This window comes from Nyctereutes procyonoides, unplaced genomic scaffold (assembly GCF_905146905.1).
Source record: "Nyctereutes procyonoides isolate TBG_1078 unplaced genomic scaffold, NYPRO_anot_genome, whole genome shotgun sequence".
Taxonomy (NCBI): domain Eukaryota; kingdom Metazoa; phylum Chordata; class Mammalia; order Carnivora; family Canidae; genus Nyctereutes; species Nyctereutes procyonoides.
In genome coordinates this window covers 41,908,264-41,923,061 of record NW_026575042.1, presented here as the reverse complement: position 1 = coordinate 41,923,061, position 14,798 = coordinate 41,908,264, and the positions used below count along the sequence as shown (strand labels likewise).

General features: G+C 37.9%; 1 protein-coding gene across 6 annotated transcripts in view; it reads left to right on the top strand.

Moving 5' to 3' along the window:
• The first annotated feature begins 1,744 nt into the window (after positions 1-1,744).
• Positions 1,745-14,798, top strand: part of PLSCR4 (phospholipid scramblase 4) — a 40,035-nt gene continuing 26,981 nt past the window's right edge. For 2 of the 6 annotated variants that reach the window (XM_055321364.1, XM_055321363.1), the window contains exon 1: positions 1,745-1,799. The gene's annotated coding sequence lies outside the window, so the exon portion shown is untranslated. Of the gene's footprint in view, positions 1,800-2,684; positions 2,915-5,877; positions 6,711-14,798 lie in introns of those variants that run through there. The other 4 variants (XM_055321366.1, XM_055321362.1, XM_055321367.1 and 1 more) reach the window with 3 other exon arrangements.

The following is a 14,798-nucleotide window of genomic DNA, read 5'->3' as shown; positions in this document are numbered from 1 at the left end:
GAAGATACCATTAAGATGCATATGAGATAAAAACATTTTTAGATTAAAAAAGGTGAGAGAATTTGTTTGTAGCTGTTCTGAACTACAAGAAATACCAAAGGAAATTCTCCAGCCTAAAGGAAAGTGAGGTAAGTCTTTACAAGAAAAAATGAAAAGCAAAAGTTATCTGTATGTGGATAAATATAAAAGTTATCTTTTTCTTCTCTCAATATCTGTAAAAGACAACCAACTGCTTTATCAAAAGAAAACATTTTATTAAGTAGTTTATAATTTGTGTGTATGTAAAGCCTAAAGAGCAATGGCCCATAGCATTCAGGAACCAAAAAGTCCTGTTGGGAATTTCTTAATCTTATTAAAATGACGAAGTACAATATTAACTTTAAGCAGACTGTGGTAAGGTAAGAACAACTAGTAAAAAGAAAATAATACAAAGTGTAGCGGGGAAGCAGGGCAACTAAAATAGAATCAATACAAAAAATAATGAACTTACTATCCCTTGAAGTATTCAAGTAGAAATGTCATCAGATCAGGAATTTTAGAAAGACATGGGTTTGAATCCTTTTTATTCCCTTCAAAATTTCTGATTTGGGCATAAGACACACTTCCAATTATTTTTTTTTTTACCACTACCCCCTCCCACCATCAAAGGAGTGTGTTTTTTTTTTTTTTTCACAAAACATATTTTGCTTTTGAACTTTTTCATGTGGCCATTGGGGATGGCCATTGCTCAATTTCTCATCACTGTCAAGAATTTAGAACAAAGCTAATGAATAGTATTCTGTTTTGCTGTAGTTTTGGCACCAGTGTGTTTTGTGCTTTCCATATAAATTTACTTCTGTGTTTCTGTAACGTCTTGTGCAATTATTACTGAGAAATACAAGACGAATTTTTTTTTAAATCTACTCTCACATGCATATTAACAAGTTGCATACAAAGGAAAATGGGAAATTCCAGAACTCCCATATGCCTTCCCTGGTCCAAACTTCCCCCATGCTGGAGCGCCGCCAAGTACTCTTCAGAGCTTAACCTAATTTACTTCGGTCCAGTGTCTGATTTTTTTTTATACCGTCGGGGGCCTTTAGACGCCCCGAGCTCCAGTCAGGGGATTGAGCTGCTCCCCAGGGCCCACCAGAGACCTGAACCCCAGGAGCTTGGAAAAAGCATTGGTGCCTAACAATGGTAATTAGCAAATGACCTTTCCTGTCCCGAGGTCAGCGACCTGGGCACCCCCCGCTCTCCGCCCCGCTCTCCTGGGCTCCCTCCCGCCCGCATCCCAGTGGCCTCCAGCGACCAGCGGGGCGGGGGCACCCAATGGGCCTGGGCTCGCGCCTGTTGCCCGCTGCCCTTGCACGGCCGAGGCCAGTTCTCCAAGACAAGGGTCAGGGGGTGGGGGGCGGCGCAGAGGCAACTGAACCTGGCTCCTGCACAAGGGCGGTTTCTCCCGGTCCTTCCCGCTCAGGCATCTCCGGCAGCTGGACGCCTCCCCCGTGCACCCCTCACCGCGGCACCTCGGCCCCCGCACCCCGGCCCCTGCCGCCCAGGCCCGCAGCCCCGCGCCCCGCCCCCGGGACCGCCGAGCGCCAGGCGCGGGGGGCGGGGCCCGAGGCCCAGGACACGCCCCCGGGCCGGCGATGCCCCGCCCCTCCTGGCGAGGATTGGCCGTGCCTGCGGGAGGCCCGCCTCCGCCCGCCTTGCCCCGCCCCCTGCCCCGCCCCCTCTCACCGCGCCGCCGGGACCCGGACCCCGGGCGGGGAGTCGCGGGCGAGCAGCGGACGGCGGGCCGCGGGCTGCGGGCTGCGGTGAGCGGGGCCGGGCGCGGGGGCGGCGGCGGCCCGGGCTGGGAGTGCGCGCGGCGCCGTCGGGGCTGCGGGGCCTCGGGGCGCGAGGCGGGGCTGCGGGGGACGCGGGGGCCCGGGCCGGAGGGGGCGCTCTGGGACGGCGGCCGCTCCCCCCCCCACCCCGGGGCCTCCGGGCGCCTCCTGGGGCCTCCGGGCGCCGCGGGCCGCTGTCGCCGCGCGGGTCTCGGTCGCGCAGCCCGGGTCCTAGCTCTCGCCCCCCCCCCCACCCGCCCCGGCCTCGCAGGCCTCCGCGGGCGCCGCGCTCGCCGTCGGCTCGGGATCCGCGGGGAGAAGGGTTTGCGCCGACTTCTCAGCGCTCCTGTCGGCGGCGGGCGGGGAAAGAGGAGACTTAACTCTGCAGAGGAGGGCGGGCGACCGGGGAGGTAACTGCCCTCGGGCAGCCCGGGGGCGCGGCGGGGCTCGCCGCCTGCAGCCCGGGGCGTGACCCTGGAGACCCGGGATCGAGGCCCGCGCGGGCTCCTGCCTGGAGCCTGCTTCTCCCTCTGCCTGGGTCTCTGCCTCTCACTCTCTCTGTCTCTCTCTCTCTGTCTCTCATGAATATCTAGATACGTAAAAGTTTAAAATGTAAAACGTTTGGGGATCCCTGGGTGGCTCAGTGCTTTAGAGCCTGCCTTCAGCCCAGGGCGTGATCCTGGGGTCCTGGGATCGAGTCCCGCGTCGGGCTCCCTGCATGGAGCCTGCTTCTCCCCCTGCCTGTGCCTCTGCTTCTCTCTCTCTCTCTCTCTCGAATAAATAAATAAAATCTTCAAAAATAAAAAATAAATAAAACGTTTATGTGTCAAGACAGATTTTTCTTTCATTTATTTTCTCGTCTTTTTATCCTAGGATATACAATTCAGGTGTATAAGATTTTACACCTGAGATTTTATTTATTTATACATGAGAGACACAGAGAGAGAGGGAGAGAGAGAGAGAGAGAGGCAGAGACACAGGCATAGAAAGAAGCAGGCCCCACGCAGGGAGCCCGACGTCGGACTGGATCCTGGATCCCGGGATCACGCCCTGAGCTGAAGGCAGACGCTCAACCACTGAGCCACCCAGGCGTCCCAATTCAGGTGAGTTTTTAACTTTTTATTGCATGTTTGAAATATAGCTACCAAAAAAAGTACAGATGAAGATATTAGGCATTAAGGTTGATTTCCCAACTACTTAAAAGAGTATAGATTTAATATTTTACCCAGTTGTCTTGGTTAATCTTGAAAGACCAGCCTGGTTTCCATTAGACTTGGGAAAGCCAAGGATGCTCATCAAGACACTCAGTGAAGTTATTGTGAATTCCATGGGCCAGTGACCTTAGGCAAGAGAGCACATTAACTTTCTGATTAGGAAAAAGACACAAAATTATTTTTTCTTTACATATGATGTGATTGTGTGTTTTGAATGTCTATAGGAAACAACTGGAAATATCAGAAAAAAATTTTAAGTGTCCAATTGCATCCAACCATAACTAATAGATATATCAATGGATGTTCTGTACATTAAAAAAAATGGAACATAATAAACCATTCAATTTAGCATGGAATAACATGTAACTGAAAAACCTATTAAAAAGTTAACCTCTTACAGATGTGAGAATACATTGAATGTACAGGTAAAAATGCAATAAAATGCATAACATTTTCCTAAAGATATAATTTCTCTAAGATACTATATATATTTAATTGCTTTCTAACTTAATTTTTTTGTATCTAAGTCAGCTGTTTGTTTAGCTTACGTAGAAAGACAGTATATATATTTTACTACATAATAAATAGGTATATCAAGCTATAGTGATTAAAAGACAGTGGAATACGGAATAGACCAGGCAAATCAATGAAATTAAAGAGACAGATTTTAGAATAAAAGGAATGCTGCCTTTTTTTGTAAACGTGCATTTTAAATCAGGTAGTGGGGAAGAAATTACATGTAATTGATCATGCTTAAATAATCAGGTATTTATTTTGGAAAACTAATAATAAAACTGGAACTCTCTCTCACTCTTAGCACATGAATGTGATCTAGATGACTTATTAATTTAAATCTAAATGTAAGAAACCTAAAAGTAAAGAAGAAAACCTGGAAGAGTTTGTGAGCATGGCCTGTGGGTAAAGCGTTTTTGAAAATTGATACAAAAAACTACAGCCTATTTATTTAAGCACAGGACTCCTACTAACATTTGTATGCAGAAAACATACAAAGAGAGGAATGGTTAACAGGAAAAGAGCTAATTATAATAATATGCCTAGAACTCTTATTAATGACTTTTAAAATCAGCAATCCAATTTGAGGATACAAAGAGTCCATTCAAAGCAAGAGAAATGCAAATGAGAAGAAGACTCAGCCAGGCTAATTATCTGAAAAATGCAATTAAAGTAAGAGTTTTTGCATGTTTTACTAATTTTGAAAGTCGGATAATACTCAGTATTGTTGATAATGTGATGAGAGAAATACGGTATAACAAACTCTTTGTAAAAATGTATTGGTAAAACTTTTTTATGGTGATATCAAGCTATTACATTTTTCGAATTTCATTCACTTACTGGAATTTGTCATTCTCCTAAGCGTGCAAATAAAAATCTCTGTCGAAGATATTCACAGTAGTACTGTTTGTAATACAGAAAACTTGGAAATGGTTTCATAACCATTGATTGGGATTTGGTTACATAATTTATGGTACGTCCGGGGGGGGGGGGGGATAATGTAAAGTTTAAAACATTTGATAGCTCTAGATGTTGTAAAGTGGAAATGTGTCCAAAGTATAAGAACACAAAAAACAAGTTGAAACACAGTATATATATATATATATATATATAATATATATATATTATATATATATAATATATATATATACAGTAACATTTTTGTAAATAGTTTTGAACATAGACTGAATTATGTGTGTTCATGTTCTCTTAGTTGTATAATGTATAACTGTTTAAGGAAAAAGTGATGTTTTTATAATAGGAAAAATAATAACTTGAAAGTGTAACTAGTAATTTATATAGAGTAACTTCTATCTGGGCATATTAGTTATCATTTAATGTAGAAAGACATTTTCTTTCATACAGCTTTCCATGTTCTCTTCATTTACTTTGGTTTTGAATGTTCTCTTTCAGCTTCTTCCTTTGAAAATCCCTTCCTTTACTTGCTTTCTTAATATTAGAGCTAGGATGTTTCTTAGAGGCACACAACTGAACTTTTGCCTGAGGGATTTCACAGCCTGTTAACACTTTTATAAACAAAAAAATGCAGGAATGTTCATGCTCTTTATGTATTTCAGCAGCATTGTACTTAAATTAAAATTAACCTTTACAGTACTTCAGAATGAGAGAGCGATGCTTAAAAAAGAAAAATACAATTAGACTACAAAAGCAAAAAAGAATGTATGTATGGCAAAAATGCAGAAAAAATAAATGGCAAGTTTGGGGGGAAATTCTTAAATTCTAATAGTATTTGTATAAATAACAAAAAGAAAATCTCAAAAAATAGACAAACAGAAAAATGGACAAATGATAGTTCACAGAAATGGAGATGCAAATGTCAGCCCCGGTTGGGGGGGGGGAGGGGGACGGAGCAGAGGAAAAGGGAGAAGTAGATTCCCTGATGAGCAAGCAGATGGGCAGAGAGCCCACCTGGGGGCTCAATCCCAGGCACTCTGACTTGAGTGGAAGGCAGCCGCTTAATGGACTGAGCCACCCAGGTGCCCCAACAAATTATTTTAAACATAATAAAAACTCAACTCCCTAATAAGATATGGAACATAAAAATGTACCTTTCAGATTGTTAGTTACAAAAATGTTGATAAACATATTAGTAATCTAAGACATTTTTTAAATTTTTTTTTTAGTTTTTATTTATTTATGATAGTCACAGAGAGAGAGAGAGAGAGAGGCAGAGACACAGGCAGAGGGAGAAGCAGGCTCCATGCACCGGGAGCCCGACGTGGGATTCGATCCCGGGCCTCCAGGACCGTGCCCTGGGCCAAAGGCAGGTGCCAAACCACTGCGCCACCCAGGGATCCCTAAGACATTTTTGTCTCACATGAATCTATTTAAATTCTTTGGAGTAGTTTGATAATTATGTCGGAATACAAATGCACAAAAGCTTGATACAGCAGTTCTCCCCCCAGTAATTTAATACAGAGGTACACAAAATATGTTTAAGTATATGTAAGTCTATTTTGGTAAGTTTTTAATTGCATGTATTAGGAAACAGTTTAAATTTTCATCATTAATAGGCCAATTAAAACTGACAGTTGAATGGGGGGATGAAAAAGGTGATGGGGATTAAGGAGTGCATTTGTGATGAGCACAGGGTGTTGTATGGAAGCGTTCAATCAATATATTGTATACCTGAAACTAATGTGATAGTGGATGTTAACTAACTGGAATTTAAGTAAAAGCTTTAAAAAAAATAGGCCAGTTAAATAAACTGGTACAGCCGTTCAAAAGAGTAAGGTTATATGAATTGTAGTCAACATCCATACATTTTAGCAAATGAAGAAACAAAATACAGAAAAGTTCATAGAAGATTGTCATTTGTATTAAAAGGCATATGTATTAGTATATAATTAGAAAATCTCTTAGAAGATAAAAATTCTACCTATGGTTGCCTTTTGAAATGGGAAATGGGATCTAGATAGGAGGGATTTTTACTTTTCATGGGTATGGATATATGTACTCATTGGCTGCTTGACTAATTCTACTGTTTGTTTGCAGATAATGCCTATTTTAAAATCCATTCTTATAAATGTAAGGTTTCTTATTGAAATGATTTAATTGTAGGTCCGTATGCCAGCCTGATCTGTTGTAGTTTTTGATACTAGAAGACTAGCCAGAAAATGATGAAATAAGGCATTTTCCTGTAATCTCCCAGGTATCATAATTGTCATGATAATGGTTCCTTAAATGTATGGTATAAATACTGTGATAATAATACTCTTCTGATATTTTTTGTACTCCAAGTAACAAAAATACTCCCCCCACACACGCTTTTTTAAAGATTTTATTTACTTATTCATGAAGAGACACACAGAGAGAGGCAGAGACAGGCAGAGGGAGAAGCAGGCTCCATGCAGGGAGCCTAATGCGGGACTCGATCCCAGGACCCCAAGATCGCGACCTGAGCCAAAGCCAGACACTCAACCACTGAGCCACCCAGGCACCCCAACATTTCCCCCTTTAAAGCTAGAATGGAAAGGCCTAATACTCCTTTTAAACAATTTAATTTGTTTAATAAAAGCTATTTATGAACTGTGGCTATCACTTTGCTTCCATTTAATCTCATTCATTCATTTGAAAAGAAAGCTAAATCACCAACCTCTAAGATTCTTCTCTGCTAAAAAGAAGAAGGAATGGTTTAGAAGGAATCATGGTGTGACTAAGATAAATATGTTTATATGTTATGAAAACATAAATTGGTTAGAGTTTGCCAACGTGTTTATTTGTTCCTAGTGAAAATCACAGTTTCTATGAAGTTTTTCGTAGGGCCGATTTCATGTAAAGATATAATTAAGTAAATAGATGTTCTACAAATATTCTTAATGAGAGACTCTGTGCGTCTTTGGGACATTTCTACTACTTATTTCATCACAAAGTAACAAGCCTAGGTTTATCTTGTTAGTGCAAGCCTCTGTAATTGCTTTTTGAATAGGACAGTTTCTTAATTCTTGCTATGTGCCAGCAACCTATTAAGTTGCCAAGGTGTGGAACAGGAAGTGACTGAATTCTTCACAGTCATTGAACTTCAAATCCATTCATATTGGGTCCACTCTCCAGTTTCCTCATAATCAAGAAACCCATAAAACTAATCAACACAATTACATATACTTCCAGGAGCCAAGATTTTGGCTTAAAGTCTATAAAGAGAATTGTACTTGGAAGTGTGTATAAAACATTTCATCTTTGGTGAACTTGAGATCTAACTAGTTACAGACACACTATAGAGAATATATTGTTCAATTTTATTTTTTTTCAATTCAGGTTATAAAATCTATTCGATTATATTCCTTCTACGAGAATGAGAATGTATCACTTAAAACTTTTGCAGCATATTTTGGATTTCTTTTGAACTTCAGAAAAAATTTATTTGGGTTTACAGATAAGATTTGAGGAAAATTTTGGATAAATATTGCATTAGTGAATTGAAGATTTAATTGAGTTTATTAAGATATGAGTCCTTTCAAAGATGGATTTTTACTTGGAAACGGGTGTTGTAGATCTGTAATTGTGGATGGTGTGTGTGTGTGTGTGTGTGTGTGTTGAGAGGTATATCAGAATCACCTGGGAAATAGTTTCAAACCTCATACACTTAGAGAAAGAAGTGCCCTAGATTTGCGTTTCTCAAAGTGTGATCCTAAATCAGCAGTGTCAGCATCACCTAGTCTCATACGTTCTGTGGCATATTTGGAATAGTTACAAATTTCTTTTATACACCTGCTCCTTCCTTGAGAATTACTGTATTTGATTGCTGAGGTATAGAATTTTTGTAGAAAGGAATTTTGAAATCGATTTGTTCAGACTTTCATGTCTTTAGGCCTAACACATACTTGTCTGTATGTGTTCAAGAAGCTCTCTTTATGGGATCCCTGGGTGGCGCAGCGGTTTGGTGCCTGTCTTTGGCCCAGGGCGCGATCCTGGAGACCCGGGATCGAATCCCACATCGGGCTCCCGGTGCATGGAGCCTGCTTCTCCCTCTGCCTGTGTCTTTGCCTCTCTCTCTCTCTCTGTGACTATCATAAATAAATAAAAAAATTTAAAAAAAAGAAGCTCTCTTTATGAAATATTTGCATAGTTTTTTTTTTTCAATTTCAGTGTGACGAAAATTTTGGAATTTTTACAGTCACAATAACAAAATGGACCATAGTATTTAATTACGTATTCAGCAGTGGGGGGCACTTGACGGGATGAGCACTGGGTGTTATGCTATATGTTGGCAAATCGAACTCCAATAAAAAAAATTACAAAAAAATCGAACTCCAGTAAAAAATATACAAAAAAATAACATATTCAGCAAATTTGACTTTCTTAAATATTCTTAATGTTGAATTAAGGCAAAGAAATGTCTACATTTATTTTCTAAATGTTAACATCAAATGGTGAGTTAATTTCTGGAAAATTTTTATAGGAAAGTTACATATCTTGTTAATCTTTTAAAAATTTCTATGTAGGGGGATCCCTGGGTGGCGCAGCGGTTTGGCGCCTGCCTTTGGCCCAGGGCGCGATCCTGGAGACCCGGGATCGAATCCCATATCGGGCTCCCGGTGCATGGAGCCTGCTTCTCCCTCTGCCTGTGTCTCTACCTCTCTCTCTTTCTCTCTCTGTGACTATCATAAATAAATAAAAATTAAAAAAAAATTTCTATGTAGAAATTGAATAGCATTTATTTACTTTTGAAACATTCTAAAAAATACTGTATCTTTCTAGGCTGTGTATTTTGGATAGTTGCTATAAAAGGAATCATACAGTATGTGGTCTCTTGTGACTGACTTCTTTCACTCAGTTAATGTTTTCAAGGTTTATTCAAGTTGTACTATGTATTATACTTTATTACCATTTATGACTGAACAATATCCCATTATAGGGATATATCAGTTTTCAGAGTTTAACTATTCATCTGTTGGTAGACATATGAGTTGTTTCTTTCTTGGCTACTTTGAATAATGGTGCTATGTACATGTTTTTGTGAAAATGTTTTTCTTTCTCTTGAGTATGTACCTACAAATAGAATTGCCGGGTCATGTGTTTATGTTTAATCTTTCACACTGTTTTCTAGAACAGCTGCACCATTTTACATTTCCATAAGCAGTGAATGAGGGTTTCCAGTATCTCCTCATATTTGCTAACACTTGTTATCGTCTGCCTTTTTGATTATAGCTATCTTAGTAGATGTGAAGAGTTCATTGTAGTTTTGATCTGCATGCCTTTGATGACTGATGATGTTGAGAATCGTTTTATGTCCTCATTGGCGTTCATATATCTTCCTTAGAAAAGTATCCAAATTCTTTTGGCTATTTTTCAGTTAGGTTGTCTTTATTACTGAATTCTGAGTGTTCTGTGTTCCAGAAAAAAACTCCCTTACCAGATATATGATACATAAATATTTTATCTCATTCTGTGGACCTCTTTTTTTTTTAATTTTCTCAATGGTATTTTTGAACCACAAACTTAATAAAACATGATAAAGTCTAATTTATTTCTTTTCTGTTGTTATGCTGTTGGTGTCATATTTGTGAAACCATTTCCAAACCCAAAGTGATGATGATTTATTCCTATTTTTCTTTTAAAATTTCTTAGTTTTACCTAAGGTTTATGGTCCTTTTTGACTTATTTTGTATGGTATGTTGTAGGGATCCAAATTCATTCTTTTGTATATGTATATACAGTTTCCCCAATACTATTTGTGGAAAAGACTATTTGTTCTTCATTGAATGGTCTTGGCACCCAAATTGGTATATTTGTCTGTCATAGGCCAGTACCATACTATTCAGATTACTGTAGTTTTGTAGTAAGTTTTTAAAAATTTACTTATTTTCATTTTTTTTCAAATTCTTATTTAAATTCTAGTTAGTAACATATAGTTAATATTGATTTCAGAAGTTGAATTTAGTGGTTCATCACTTACATATAACACCAGTGCCCAATACAAGTGCCCTCAATGCCCATTACCCATTTAGCCCATCCCCTGCCCATTTCCCCTCCATCAACCCTATTTATTCTCTGTAGTTAGGAGTCTCTTATGGTTTGTTTCCCTCTCTGTTTTTTTCTCTCTCCTATATGCTCCCTGTTTTGTTTCTTAAATTCCACATGTGAGTGAAATCATTCTGGTATATTGTCTTTCTCTGACTTATTTTGCTTAGTATAATACAGTCTAGCTCCATCCACATCATTGGAAATGGCAAGATTTCATTCTTTTTGATAGCTGAGTAATATTCCATTGTGTACATATACCACCTCTTCATTCATCAGTCAGTGGATATTTGGGCTCTTTCATAATTTGGCTAGTGTTGATAATGCTTCCGTAAACATTGGGGTGCATGTGCCCCTTTGAATCAGTATTTTTGTATCTTTTGGGTAAATACTTAGTAGTGCAATTACTGGATCATAGGGTGTTCTATTTTTAACTTTTTGAGGAACCTCTGTACTGTTTTCCAGAGTGGCTGCACCAGTTTGCATTCCCACCACCGTTGGGAATGCACAGTGTAAGAGGGCTTTCCTTTCTCTGTATCCTCACCAATATGTGTTGCTTCCTGTGTTCATTTTAGCCATTCTGACAGCTGTGAGTTGATATCTCATTGTGGTTTTGATTTGTATTTCCCCAATGATGAGTGATGTTGAGCAATTTTTTTTACTTGTGTGTTGAACATCTGGATTTCTCTTTGGAAAAACTGGAGTAAGTTTTAAAATCAAGAAGTATGAGTCTTCCACCTTTGTTCTTTGTCTTCAAGATTATTTTAGCTGTTGCAATTTTCTTTTCGTTTCTATATGAATTTTATGTTTAGCTTGTCAGTTTCTAAAAAATTATGGGTTTTTCACCATTTGCTTCAACATGGGTGGAACTGGAGGGTATTATGCTGAGTGAAATAAGTTACTCGGAGAAGGACAAACATTATATGTTCTCATTCATTTGGGGAATATAAATAATAGTGAAAGGGAATATAAGGGAAGGGAGAAGAAATGTGTGGGAAATATCAGAAAGGGAGACAGAACATAAAGCCTCCTAACTCTGGGAAACGAACTAGGGGTGGTGGAAGGGGAGGAGGGCGGAGGGTGGGGGTGAATGGGTGACGGGCATTGAGGGGGGCACTTGACGGGATGAGCACTGGGTGTTACTCTGTATGTTGGCAAATTGAACACCAATAAAAAATAAATTTATTATTAAAAAAATTACGGGTTTTTTTTTAAAGATTTTATTTTCTTATTCATGAGATACACAGAGAGAGAGGCAGGGACATAGGTAGAGAGAGAAGCAGGCTCCATGCATGAATCCTGATGTGGGACTCGATCCCAGGACCCCGGGATCACACCCTGAGCTGAAGACAGACGCTCAACCGCTGAGCCACCCAGACATCCCTCTAAAAAATTATGTTAAATATATAGAGCAATTTACGGAGTATTGCCATCTTAACAATATTAAGTTGTCTGATCCATGAACTTGGGATATATGTACTTTTATTTATATCGTATTTGATTCATTTCAACATCATTTTTTAGTTTTCAATGCACAAGTGTTACACTTGTTTATTAAATTAATTCCTACATATGTTACTTGATACTATTATAAGTGGAATTTTTTAAATTGTTCATTGCCAGTGTATAGAAGACATTTGATTTTTGTGTATTGATTTTATGTCCAGCCACATTGTTGAGCTTCTTTATTAGTTGTAATAGTTTTTAGTGGATTCCTTAGTCTGTGTCCAAGATCTGTCACATTTCTTCATTCCCAATCTGGATGGGTGCCTTTTGTTATTTTTTTCTAACCTAATTGCCTTGGCTAAAAGTTCCAGTATAACTGAATAAAAGTGGTGACATTGGATGTTCTAGTCTTGTTCTCTGGTCTTAGGGGAAGATATTCAGTCTTTCTCCATTGGGTATAATACTAACAGTCGGGCACTTTATATATGCTTTTTATCAGATTGAACAAGTTTCATAACATTTCTAGGTTGTCAACTGTTTTTTTTAAAAATCATGAAAAAGTATTGAATTCTGTCAAATACTTTTCTGCATCTATTGAGCTGATTGAATTTTTATTTTTTTATTATTAAATCATTCCTTGATTGTTGTATATTAAACCAGTGTCTTATTACTTTATAAATCTCACTTGGTCATGGTGTATGAACCTTTTTTTATTTGTTGCTAGATTCAGTTTCCTAGAGTTGGGGATTTTGTATCTATATTCATAAGGGTGATGTGTTTCATTTTGATATCATGGTCATAGTGACTCACAGAATGAGGAGGGATATGTTCACTTATTTTTTAGAAGAGTTTATGAAGGATTAAGCACTTGATAGAATTCAGCAAAGAAATCATCTGTGCTGAGTTTTCTGTGGGAAGTTTTTGATTACTAATTCAGTCTCTTGATTCTATTCAAGTTTTCTTTTTCTAGCTCAGTTTTAGTAGGTTATATCTTTCTAATAGTTTTATCTGTTGTATCTAAGTTTTTGATATATGGTAGTTCTTGTTATTTCTTTATAATTCTTTTTTTCACTGTAAGATTCATAGCATTATGGCTCCTTTTGTTCATGACTCTAGTAATTGAGTCTTCTCTCTTTTTTGATTCATTAGTTCAGCTAAAGGTTTTTGTCAGTTTTGTTGGTCTTGTCAAAGCAAAAACTTGGTTTTGTTCTTTTCCTTTTTTACTACTTTCTATTTTCTTTCTACCTTAATCTTTACTATTTCTTTCCTTCTGCTTTTGTTTTAATCTGCTATTGTTTTTTTTTTATTTTCTTAAGGTGGAAAATTGAGTTTTTTATTTGAGAGACATCTTTGTAAAAACATGTGCTTTGACTGCTATAAATTTGTGTCTACGCATGATGCTAGCTGCATTTAATAAGTTTCTGACATTTTGTCCTTTCATTCATCTCAAAGCATTTTCTAATTTTCCTTGTGATTTTTTTGCTAATTTATTGCTTACTTAGAAGTGTATTGTTTAATTTCTACATATTGTGAATTTCCCAAATTTTGTTATATTTTCCATTTCTAAATTTAATTCCATTGTTTCCAGAGATCATTTTCTATGATTTTAGTCTTTTAAGGTTTATTGAGGTTTGTTTCATGGAATATTGCATGATCTATCTTGAAGAATGTTCTGTATTTATAGGTCTGAATTTATAGGTCTCTATTGTTTTTTAGATTCCACATATGAGTGAAACCATATGGTATTTGTCTTTCTTAGGCTGACTTATTTCATTTAGCATTATACCTTCTAGGTCATTCCATGTTATTGTGAATGGCAAGATCTCATTTTTTATGGCTACATAATATTCCAGTGTGTGTGTGTGTGTGTGTGTGTGTGTGTGTGTGTGTGTGTGTGTGACATCTCTATACATTCATCTATTGATTGGCACTCAGCTGCTACTTGTTTTCAATTTGTCTTAGCATTCCATCTTTCTTTCACATGATTACTTGGCATATATTTTCTATTTTTTCCTCTTTAGTCTACTTTATCATGTTTGAAATGAGTTTCTTTTAGAGAACATGTAATTGAGTCATTAAAAAATATCATTTATCTATTTGGATAATGTCTATCTCTTCATTGATAGGTTTAGTATATTACATTTAATGTAACTATTAATATATTTAAATTTATACCTGCTTGTTTCCTTTTTCATTCTCCTATGTCTCATTTCCTGTCCTTTTTTTTTTTTTTTTTAGCATTAGTTGAATCTTTTTTTAGTATTTAACTCATTATTGTGGTTCTGGATTACATCTCTATAAGTAGTGTTTTCAGTAGTGGCTCTCAACCCTTAAGAGTTGAGACTTTTCTGGTTCTTTGTACATGTATACTATATCCTGGATATTGTATTTTGAATACTATGTTAAAAGGTTCAGAGTCTTATTTAGATGCTATGCAGGAAATTGATTTTCTTAGTTTTGGCAAGCAGTTGACCCATTTGGGTTCAGGCCATGGTTCTACCAGTCTTTTGTGTTGTGATTTGAGTGTTAATTTTCATTTTCAAAGTCTTTGTCATGCTGTTTAGATTTCTTTTGCAATCCAGTGGCCAATCAGACCTGGACTGTGATTTCCCCTCAATTCTCAGGTTTTTTTAGGATCAGATCCATGCATGTATCACTCAGGGATGAACCCAGAAATTCATAAATAACTTTACTGGGACACTTTCTCAAGCTTCCTCCCTCTCTACAATCTTACCAGTCTTCTGAGTCTCTCAAGTTTTCAATGATTGAGCCAGAAAAAAAATGAAGTTTTATTTACCTTTTTCTGTTGTATACTTCCCACAAATTAACT